Below are 11168 nucleotides of genomic sequence, written 5' to 3' on the forward strand. Positions count from 1 at the left end.
AAAATCGCGAGAGGTCGCAAAGAGGGGAACAGATGACGCAAAGTACGCTCCTCCCATCAAGAAGGAATTTGGGACTCCGACCGGGTCAGATGACACCGAGCCATCTTTGGAATCGGATGAGGACCTCTTGGTGAGTTGGAAAGGGGGGCCCTTTACCGTTCCTGTACACCTGCATATCCCATCCTCAGGAATGCAAGGGGAAATGCTAGCCCTCTTAGACTCTGGGTGTACCCGATGTATCTTAAGCCCCGAGGTGGTGGAGAAAATGGAACTAGGGCTAAAAACATTGAGCAGGCCCATAGCCTTCTGCCAACTAGATGGATCGATAACGGGGGGAGGCCCAGCCCACTTTGTGACAGAGCCCATAGAGATGACCATAGATGACCATAAAGAAATCATAAACTTCATAGTTGCTCCAGGGATGGACCAACCTCTCGTGCTGGGTCTCTCGTGGCTCCGAAAATGGAACCCTAAAATAAACTGGAGAACAGGGGTGATGCGACTCCGCACAAAGGCACAAAGGGAGAAGAACATAATTTTAAAAACCCCTGATCCTGATTGCCCTGAGAAACTAGGGGCGATGGTTGAGCGCCTAGACGGGGAGGAAAAAATTTCTAAAGAGTACTGGGACCTACGAGAGGTTTTTATTGAAAAGGCCTCTGACGTACTGCCTCCCCATAGGCCCACAGACTGTGCAATAGAAATTCTACCAGGAGTGAAACTCCCGAAACCGAAATCTTACCCCATGACCCAAAAAGAATTAGGGGAATTATGGAACTTCATAGATAAAAATTTAGAACGAGAATTCATTCAACCGGCTAGGCCTCGGGTTGCAGCCCCAGTCATGTTCCAGGAAAAGAAAGATGACACCTTTCGCTTGATAGTTGACTATAGAAATCTGAACTGTGTGTGCGTGGAAAATGTATACCCCATGCCTCTTATGAAAGACATGCTCGCCCACTTGGCCAACGGAAAGTTCTTTACTAAACTGGACTTACGAGAAGCGTATTACAGAGTACGCATAAAGGAAGGGGATGAATGGAAAACAGCGTTCAATTGTCCCCTTGGTTGCTTTCAATTCCGAGTCTTACCATTTGGGTTGCAAGGGGCCCCAGCAGTTTTCATGCAACTAATAAATGAGGTTCTCCATGAACACTTGTTTAAAGGGGTTCTTGTTTATCTTAATGACATACTTATCTACACTGAAACCATGGAGGAGCATGTGAAGCTAGTAAGAGCAGTACTTAAAAAATTGCTGGCCGCTGAACTTTATGCAAAATTGTCGAAATGTGAATTCCACCAATCAAAAATCGACTATCTGGGATACCGTATTTCCTCTGATGGCTTGGAGATGGACCCTGCCAAAATCCGAGCAGTACTAGAGTGGGCACCTCCTCGCACCCGCAAACAATTACAGAGCTTTCTGGGATTTGCTAATTTTTATTGTCAATTCATTCCCTCTTTTGCTGAAATTGCCCTGCCAATCACCAATCTCCTCAAAACAAGCGGAAATACTAAACCCAAACCATCCTTACCACTGAAGTGGTCAATGGAGTGTCAGGCCGCTTTTGAGAAGTTGAAGTGATTGTTCGCCGCCGAGCCTGTCCTCAAGCACCCTGACATGGAATCCCCATTCGTGGTTCAAGCTGATGCTAGCGACGTAGCAGTCGGAGCAGTTTTACTCCAAACCAATGCTAACAGTGAGCTACAACCATGTGCTTACACATCTCGTAAACTCACTGAAACAGAACAGAGATGGGCCATCTGGGAAAAGGAGGCTTTTGCAGTGAACTGGGCTCTCCAAACATGGAGACAATTCTTAGAGGGGGCCAAACACCCTTTTGAAGTATGGACTGATCATAAAAACTTAGAAGCCCTGAAAACTCCCAGAAAGCTATCACCAAAGCAAGCTCGATGGACCCAATACTTTTTTTTTTTTTTTTATTCAAAAAGTTTTTATTAGTCAAAAAAGGTTTATACAAATACATATCAGGTATGGTAAATTTTCATTTTTCTTATCTAAAATAAGAATTTTACTCAAATTTTTTAACACATACAACAGCCATATGGCAAGCAGGTGACACGAAGTAGCTAAGTTTACAAATTTTAAATCGTAATAAAGAAGGGTCAAGAATAAACAGAATATCGTACAAAAGAGAATAAGGAAAACCAACACAATCCCAAATATCTTTATCACTTCCTAGTTTTGGATCTCAGAACTCTGGGTTCACCCTGACCCAACTCCAGGGCCGCAACAGCGGCAGCCGCTTCCGCCCCATGATCTATAACCTCCCCTTCTTCAATTCCTGGGTCATCTGATTCCAGGAGGGCTTTGTGTTCCTCCACATAGGCCGTAGCCTCCAATTGTACTGATTTTTTCGTAATGCCCTCCCGGAAAATCATCAATCCTCTGGCATCAGCCATCTGAAGCCCACTCCTTCTGGTACAATTTGCTTGACAAAAATAATATTTCTTTCTTTTTCACGTACCTGTCTGGGAATCTGCCTCAGAATGGCTATCTCCCTGCCCCTGTAAATCAGTGCCCCACTCCTATGTTTTCTAAGAATTTCATCTCGTCTCTCTTCTCACAAATTTGACATGAACCTCTCTGGGAACTGCATGCGTGCATATTGCGAATTAACTCTATAAACTCGATCCACATCCCAATTCATGAAATCAACACCTCTCCCAAGAAATTCTCCCAACAATTTAGTCACAACATCTCTCAAGTCTTCTTGGTCCACTTCTTCCAAATTTTGAAACCTAAGGAAATAAGACATTTTATCCATCTGTAGTCCAAGCACAGCATTGCCTGTCGTCTCCTCTCTTTTCTGCACTGCCCGCATCTCACCCTCCAAACCTTCCACTTTCTGCTTGTTTTCTGCTGAAACTTGTTGAGTATCCTTTAAATCCTTTTGGATAGTCACAATTTCTGCTCTTATTTCATCCAATTTCTTGTCCATATTAGATAACTTTTCCAAAATTCTCTCCATCTCTCCAGCAGTTGGTCTCTGACCTTTTGCCATTAAGGAAAAAAAAAAATACAAAATCCTCAGGCAGGCACAGTATCCTTGTAATTTCCTCCGGATCCACCAGGGGGCACTCACAGGAGCAACGAGTCCAGAGTACAGTTAGTCAACCAGGAAGCCGAAGGGAAGTGATGTCATCAAAATTCTCATAGTGAAGGCGGAAGCTGGACGCCACCACTGTTCCCCAGAAGGAGGGGGGGCCTCAAACCTTCCCTCCTAAATTTCTCCATCACCTCTTCTCTCCAGAGCTCCACAAAACCGGTAATCTTCTTATTTTAAGTTCTCCTCTCTCCAGAATAACTCGTGCTCCTTCCAACCGCAGGGGAGAAAAAACCCCCCCGCACTCCGGAGCACTCCACTCACATTACGATATTCCTTCCTTCTCCTCCTCAATTCTTCTCCGTTCCTGTTCACCACCAGGCTGCTGCAGTTATAAATCCAATGCCCGGTGTCACGGGCACAGCGCCCAGGCGACCAAAATAATGGCCGCGGCCTGTGGCCTCCAAACCCCGCCAAGCCTAGGACGCGCCAGCATCGGTCCCCACAGTCCTGTATGTCGGCTGGGAGACCCCTGGCGAGCCGTCCGTGCGGCAGGTGTCCTTTTCGGAACACCTGGCCCCTGAGGGCCTCGGCGGCGGCCGGATTCGGGCGCTGGAGGCAGGAGAAGCCTTCCAGACGTCCGTTGCCACTGGACACCGGAAGTCGTCTCTGGACCCAATACTTTAACCGCTTTAATTTTGCCTTGCGCTACATTCCTGGGGGAAAGAACTTCCTCGCGGACGCCCTTTCCCATTTACCTCAGTACAACAGTACTCGCAAGGAAATAGCACAACCTATACTCCCAGTGCAACAGTTAGCAGCCCCGGTGATTACTCGTACCCAAGCTCATACCGATCCGATGTTACCGGACGACCTCACCAATTCCCTCAAGGAAGCCTTAAACAAGGATTACTGGTTCTTAGCCCATTCGCACGAGTGCACTCTTCGTGATGGACTAGCTTGGGTAGGAGCGAAGTTGTACGTGCCTGCATCTCTGAGAGAGGTCATACTTTTACGTTGTCATGATGCTAAAATGGCTGGCCATTTTGGATTCGTCAAAACCTTACACCTCCTGAAAAGACAGTTTTGGTGGCCAGGTCTTAAAAAAGACATTGAATCCTATATAGCAAGCTGTCCTGTTTGTGCATCAGCTAAAAGACCACCAGGGAAGCCTCCTGGGTTGCTGCAAACAGTAGCCCATCCAGAAGCCCCACGGAAAGAAATATCCATGGATTTCATAGTGGAATTACCTGAAAGTGGAGGAAATACAGTAATCTGGGTGGTTACTGACCTGTTCTCCAAACAAGTACACTTTATCCCATGTTCCAAAATTCCTTCTTCAAAAACGTTGGCAAAACTGTTTGTCCAACACATCTACAGACTCCATGGGGTTCCTAAATGAATAATCTCAGGCAGAGGGGTGCAATTCACTTCTAAGTTTTGGAGAGAATTTTTGCGGTTGATAGGCTCCACCCAAGGTTTAAGCTCCTCCCATCATCCTCAAACTAATGGCGGCTGTGAACGCTCGAACTCAGTACTGGAACAATACTTACAATGTTACATTAACTATCAACAGGATAATTGGGCAGACTTATTACCATTTGCGGAAGTAGCTTACAATAATTCTGTTCATAGCAGCACTGGATTCACCCCATTTAAAATTGCCTCTGGTCAAGAATTTGTCCCCATTCCCGAACTCCCTGAACAAAAACCATTGATTCCGTCCCTGGCTGAATGGATAGAACAATTGCAAAGTACATGGAAGATTACATGAAAAGCAATTGATGATGCTCATCATTCACACAAAAAACAAGAAGATAAAAAGAGAGCTCCTGAGAAAAAGTTCCAAGTAGGAGATAAAGTTTTCTTATCTACTAACTATTTACAAACAACTCAAAAATCTAAAAAACTTGGACCAAAATATGTGGGCCCATTCCCCATCGTGAAAATCATAAATCCGGTAACGGTCCAACTGGAACTACCTAAATCTCTCAGAAGAATTCACCCAGTTTTCCACGTTAGTTTGCTCAAACCTGAGCACACATCCCCCTTTAGACCAAATCCTACTAAGGCCCCTGTACCTATCCTCATCAACGGGGAAGAACATTTTGAAATTAAAGAAATTCCAGACTCTAGAAAACATAGAAATAAAATCCAATATCTGATAGCATGGAAACACTTCCCTCTATCACAAGCTGAATGGGTTAACAAAGAAGATATTCGGGCCCCCAAAAAACTGGCACTATTTTATAACAAATATCCTGATAAACCCTAACTTTTCTTTTTCTTTTCCAGGACTAACGTCCTTCTTTCGAAGGAGGGCCGAATGTCAGCCTCCGCTTTAATTTAGTGTATTTCTCCTACTAGATTATATGACTATTTTATTACCTTGTTAAAAGTTTGCTCTACTGATTGTCTTACATGCTTTATGGAGAAGGGGGGGAGGTTTTCACTGTTCCCAGCGTCGGCTGACATTGTATGTGGGGGAGAGGGGAAATGCCATTTTCAAAACCAGAGGTTTGAATTGTGTTGGCGCGTAAATGTAACGGCAGCTGCTGATTCCACATTCCATTCAGAAGATTGACAGAGGGAGAATATCGGAAGTGAAACTACACGTGGCTGAGGAGAAAGAAGACATTGGACTATTATTGTATGACCTCTAGCAGGGGGAGGGTTCAGGAGAGAATATGACTCTGGGGTTTTGATTTACTTCCAGTTCCAGCTTTGCTTTCACCGCATCCAGACTTGTATGATAAAGATTACCAAATTCTTCAACATGATGAAGTTGGGTTTTTATTTTCTCAAACACTGATCTGGGGCAGGCTCACATACGCCCCACGATCTCTCCAGAAGCCAGCAGGGATGACTCTGCTATTAATCCAGGGCCGGAGGGCCAATTGGAGGAGCTGGGAGGAACGGAGAGTCCCTCCGACCAGCTCGACTCCCCACCAGGGAATGAATTGCGCAAGTCAGCCAGGATTAGGAGACGCCCTGGCTACTGCGTGATTACGTTTGTAAATAATATGTAAATAGTAGACTAAGTGTTTTCTGGGAGGGGAGGAGTGTTATGTATTTGAATTTTTGGAGGGAAATTTGGGCGGGAAAAAGCACATTTCTGATTGGCTGATGCCTCAGCCAAAATACTATATAAAGAGGGTTGTTTGCCAGTTGCTTTTGCTGTGTTCTCACAATAAACTTAAGAGCTGTTGTCACCAATGACTGTCTCCTGCCTCCTCATTACCCAAACTTAACAGAGTTCTCTCTTGTTTTGGGGGGCAGGGGCATCCCTAATGGCAGCAATTTTGCTTTTGTGGGGTGAATCGCAGAACCGTCGATCATGTAACCCAGGAACTCTACTCGCAGCAAGGCTATGTGGCATTTTTTGCACTTTACTTTAAGTCCCGCCTTGCTGAATTTAGTTAGTACAGCCCTAAGTTGGGTAAAAAGGGTTGGTTTGTTGGTAGAGGACACCAGGACATCATCAAAATAGGGTACTACCCCAGCAGTGCCCTGCAATAGCCATTCCATGATACTTTGGAACAGTCTTGGTGCCACACTGACACCAAATTGTAAACAGCGGCACTTAAATGCACCCCTGTGGGTGATGATTGTTTGTGCCTCTGCCATTCTGTCATCGACCGGAAGCTGTTGGTAAGCTTGTGCGAGATCAAGTTTGGCAAACATGGTTCCTGTTCCTAATGATTGCAATGAGTGATGAACAATGGGAACAGGATGCTGCAGAGCCTTACTGATTGTGCACTTATAGTCAGCTTTAACCAGCATGACTATCAGGGTTTCCCAGCGGGCATGATTGACTGGTTCAAGGATTCCCTGGCCAATTAATTTGTCCAATTCTTTATTGATCTTTGGCCTAATTGCAAGGGGAAATCTTCTAGGCTTAATTCTAATTGGTGCTATTTTAGGATCTAGGCTGAAGGAAATAGGTGTTCCTTTGTACTTGCCTAGGCCGTTGCTGAAGACGTCCTCAAACTCCTTGATGACATTGTCTGCGCTGGCAACTGCGATGGTGTTGATCCCAGTCACTCCCATGCCCAGGGCCTTGAACCAATCCAAGCTGAGCTAGCTTGGCAGTGCCCCTCCAACCACTGTAATGTTTAATGGGCCTGCAAACCCCCGAAATCAAACCTGGAAGGTTCCGGTCCCAATGACAGGGATACGTTTCCCTTCTCTCGGGTCTCAAGTCTCTCTTCTGTATGCCTGGGACTGTGTTCTTAATCGTTTCCCACAAAATGATAGTCAGGGACAAACCCATGTTGATTTCCATCTTGCACACCATACCTTCAATTTGCACCGTTACATGGATCTTTCTTGCCGCCGAGCTGGTGTGCCTGATGTTAGTCTGAGATGCTTCCTTGTCCTCAGGAGGGGACTTCACTCTGTGCTTAGGTTTCTACTGGTGTGTCTTTCACTTTTCGGGCGTCACGGTAGCAGCGGGTTGCTGTTTTGCTCGAAAAGCTGCTGGCATGCTGGCATGGCAAACTCTGGCCAGGTACCGCTTATGGTCACATTTCTGACACATAGTGTCCTTATGTCTGCACGCTGCCATGGGGTGCGGTCCCCCACAACCCGCGCACAGGGGTTGCTTCCATTCTGTTTTTGAGTAGTATCTCTTTTTTTCGTCTTGGAGTTGGTAAATGTCATTTTCATCTTCTGATGACTTGATCAGCTCGGCACTCTCCTAATGTACTGTGCTCTCCTGATGTTGGCTGCAAAGTTGGCATGCTTCCCACTCTTTGCAGGGCTGTCACTGATTTTTGTGAGTTTTCCACTGCTCTAGCCTTGTCTAAGGCTGTTTGCAGAGTGAGGGCCGGCTTGGCTAACAACTGCTGTTGAAGGCTAACATTCCTCACTCCACTTATAAGTTGTTTCAACAGCACGTAGTCCAGATCTCTGAACTCATAGTATGTGGCGGCTTTTCTGAGCGCCGCTACATAGTGATTCACTGATTTGCCTTCTTCCTATAGTCTAATGTGGAATTCGCACCGTCATACAAATTTGGAGTACATCGGGGTACCATGAGCCCACAGAGTGTTTTGGAGAGTGGCCCATGGTACCGCTTGAACCGTGGCAGGTTTGACGAGAGCCTTGGCCATGTCGAATAAGTCCATACCACAATAGCTGAGAAACAACACTTGCTTATGGTTATCAGACAGTCCTAGGAGGCCGTTTGCCTCCATAAAACACTCAAAATAATTCATAGATGAGTCCCAATTGTCAGAGGCTGGGTTGAATGGAGCCGGCAGGGTGTGAGTAGTCATCATGCTGGCAGATGATGATTCTGTGGACAGCGTTTGATGCCGGTCGGCAATTCCCAGCTCTTGTCCTTCTAGTCTTCCGATCCCACCTTTGTTGCCAGTGTTAGATTGGGCGATGGAAGAGATGGACACTGTTCTTTAGTAACAACAGCTCTTTATTAGTAGACCAGTAGAACCCAGCAGGGCTTGTAAGGGCTCATCTGACAGCTTGCCCTTTTACAGGGAGCTGCAAGTTGGCCTAACCAATGAGCTTTCACTATTTTCCCACCAGTTTTTTGGTGGACCTGAGGGAAGCCTATAGCTCACTCCTTATTTGGTATATAACACTGGCACTCCTAGTTGTGATTGCTTAATCTCCTGGGTCACTAAGTGAATGAAGCAAAACAGCTGCCTGCTGAATTCAGCTCCCTTCATATGTAGAAGGGAACTTTTTTAAAATTTATTTTTATTTTTATTTTGTCACACAGTATATATAAGCATAAGCATGAAATAATTATACAGAATATAAGCATATATATAATTATGAGTATGTAATAACTATATTAATTGGATATAATGAAAGGAAACAATAGGACAGGAACGGTAGGCACGCTTATGCTCTTATGCACGCCCCTTACAGACCTCTTAGAAATGGGGTGAGGTCAGTTTTTGGTTGAAGCTTTTGGGATTTTGGGAAGAGACCACAGAGTCAGGTAGTTTATTCCAGGCATTAACAACTCTGTTACTGAAGTCATATTTTCTGCAATCAAGATTGGAGCGGTTAACATTAAGCTTAAATCTGTTGTGTGCTTGTGTATTGTTGCAATTGAAGCTGAAGTAGTCTTCGACAGGAAGGACATTGTAACAGATGATTCTATGAGTTAAACTCAGGTCATGTCGAAGGCAGCGTAGTTCTAAATTTTCTAAACCCAGGATTTCAAGTCTGGTGACATAAGGTTTTTTGTTGTATTCAGAGGAGTGGAGAACTCTTCTTGTAAAATATTTCTGGACACGTTCAATTGTATTGATGTCAGAAATGTGGTATGGGTTCCAGACAGTTGAGCTGTATTCAAGAATTGGTCTAGCAAATGTTTTATATGCTCTGGTTAGTAGTGTAGTGTTTTTGGAGAAGAAGCTACGCAAGATTAGGTTTACAACTCTTAGTCTTTTTTGCGATGTAGTTGCAGTGGGATTTGGCACTTAGATCATTTGATATGAAAACTCCAAGGTCTTTAACAGGGTGGGGGTCATCTGTAAGGTAGTGTCCATCAAGCTTGTACTTAGTGTTTAGGTTCTTTTTTCCAATATGTAAGACTGAGCATTTGCTGGTTGAGATTTGGATTTGCCAAGTTTTAGACCATTCAGATACAAAGTCAAGGTCTTTTTGAAGGGTAGTTGCATTGTTGGTGGTGTCAAATAGTTTGACATCGTCAGCAAAGAGAACACAATTACTTGTGATATGGTCACAGAGATCATTAATTTATAATATGAAGAGTGTTGGTCCAAGAACGCTGCCTTGGGGAATGCCACTTCTGACAGGAACAGGATTTGATAGAGCATTGTCAATTTTGACCACTTGTTGTCTGTTTGATAGGAAAGTTGTTATCCAGTTGTGGAGGGGTCCTGAAATGACGTAGGATTTTAGTTTTAGGAGAAGTTTATCATGTACTACTGAGTCAAAAGCTTTATAGAAGTCTATGGAGGAAACTCTCTATCTAGACCCGTTCCAGTCCGGCTTCAGACCTGGATACAGCACGGAGACGGCTTTGGTTGCGTTGGTGGATGGTCTCTGGAGGGCTCGGGACAGGGGATGTTCCTCTGTCCTGGTCCTTTTAGATCTCTCAGCGGCTTTTGATACCATTGACCATGGTATCTTGCTGTGGCAGTTGGAGGGATTGGGGGTGGGGGGCACCGTTTATCGGTGGTTCTTCTCCTATCTCTCGGACCGTTTGCAGACAGTGTTGGCAGGGGGGCAGAGATCGACCTCGAGGTGCCTCACTTGTGGGGTGCCACAGGGGTTGGTTCTCTCGCCTCTCCTGTTCAACATCTATATGAAGCCGCTGGATGAGGTTATCCGTGGTTTCGGGGTGGTGTACCATCTGTACGCTGATGATACTCAGTTGTACATCTCCACCCCGAAGCCGTCGAGGTGATGGCCCAGTGTCTTGAAGCCGTGCGGACCTGAATGGGGAGGAACAGGCTCCAGCTCAACCCCTCCAAGACAGAGTGGCTGTGGGTGCCAGTGTCCCGGTACAGTCAGCTTACGCCATTGCTGACTGTTGGGGGTGAATTATTGGCCCTCAGGGGGAGGGTGCGCAACTTGGGCGTTCTCCTGGACAATCGGCTGTGCTTAGAGGAACATCTGACGGCCGTTGCCAGGGGAGCATTTTATTAGGTTCGCCTGATTCGCCAGTTGCGCCCCTTCCTAGATCGGGACTCTTTACGCACAGTCACTCATGTCCTCGTCACTTCCCGTCTGGACTATTGCAATGCTCTCTACATGGGACTCCCCTTGAAGAGCACCAGGAGACTCCAGCTAGTCCAGAATGCGGCCGCACGAGTGATAGAGGGAGCACCTCGTTGCTCCTATATAACACCTATCCTGCGCGGCCTGCACTGGCTGCCGGTAGCCTTCCGGGTGCAATTCAAGGTGCTGGTCATCACCTTTAAAGCGCTCCATGGCTTAGGACCGGGCTATTTACGAGACCACCTTCTGCCACCGATAGCCTCCCAGCGACCTGTGCGCTCCCACAGGGTGGGCCTTCTCAGGGTGCCGTCGACCAAACAATGTCAGTTGGTGGCCCCCAGGGGGAGAGCCTTCTCTGTGGCGGCACCGGCCCTTTGG

Source organism: Ahaetulla prasina, chromosome 8 (genome assembly GCF_028640845.1).
Source record: "Ahaetulla prasina isolate Xishuangbanna chromosome 8, ASM2864084v1, whole genome shotgun sequence".
In the NCBI taxonomy this organism is placed as follows: Eukaryota; Metazoa; Chordata; class Lepidosauria; order Squamata; family Colubridae; genus Ahaetulla; species Ahaetulla prasina.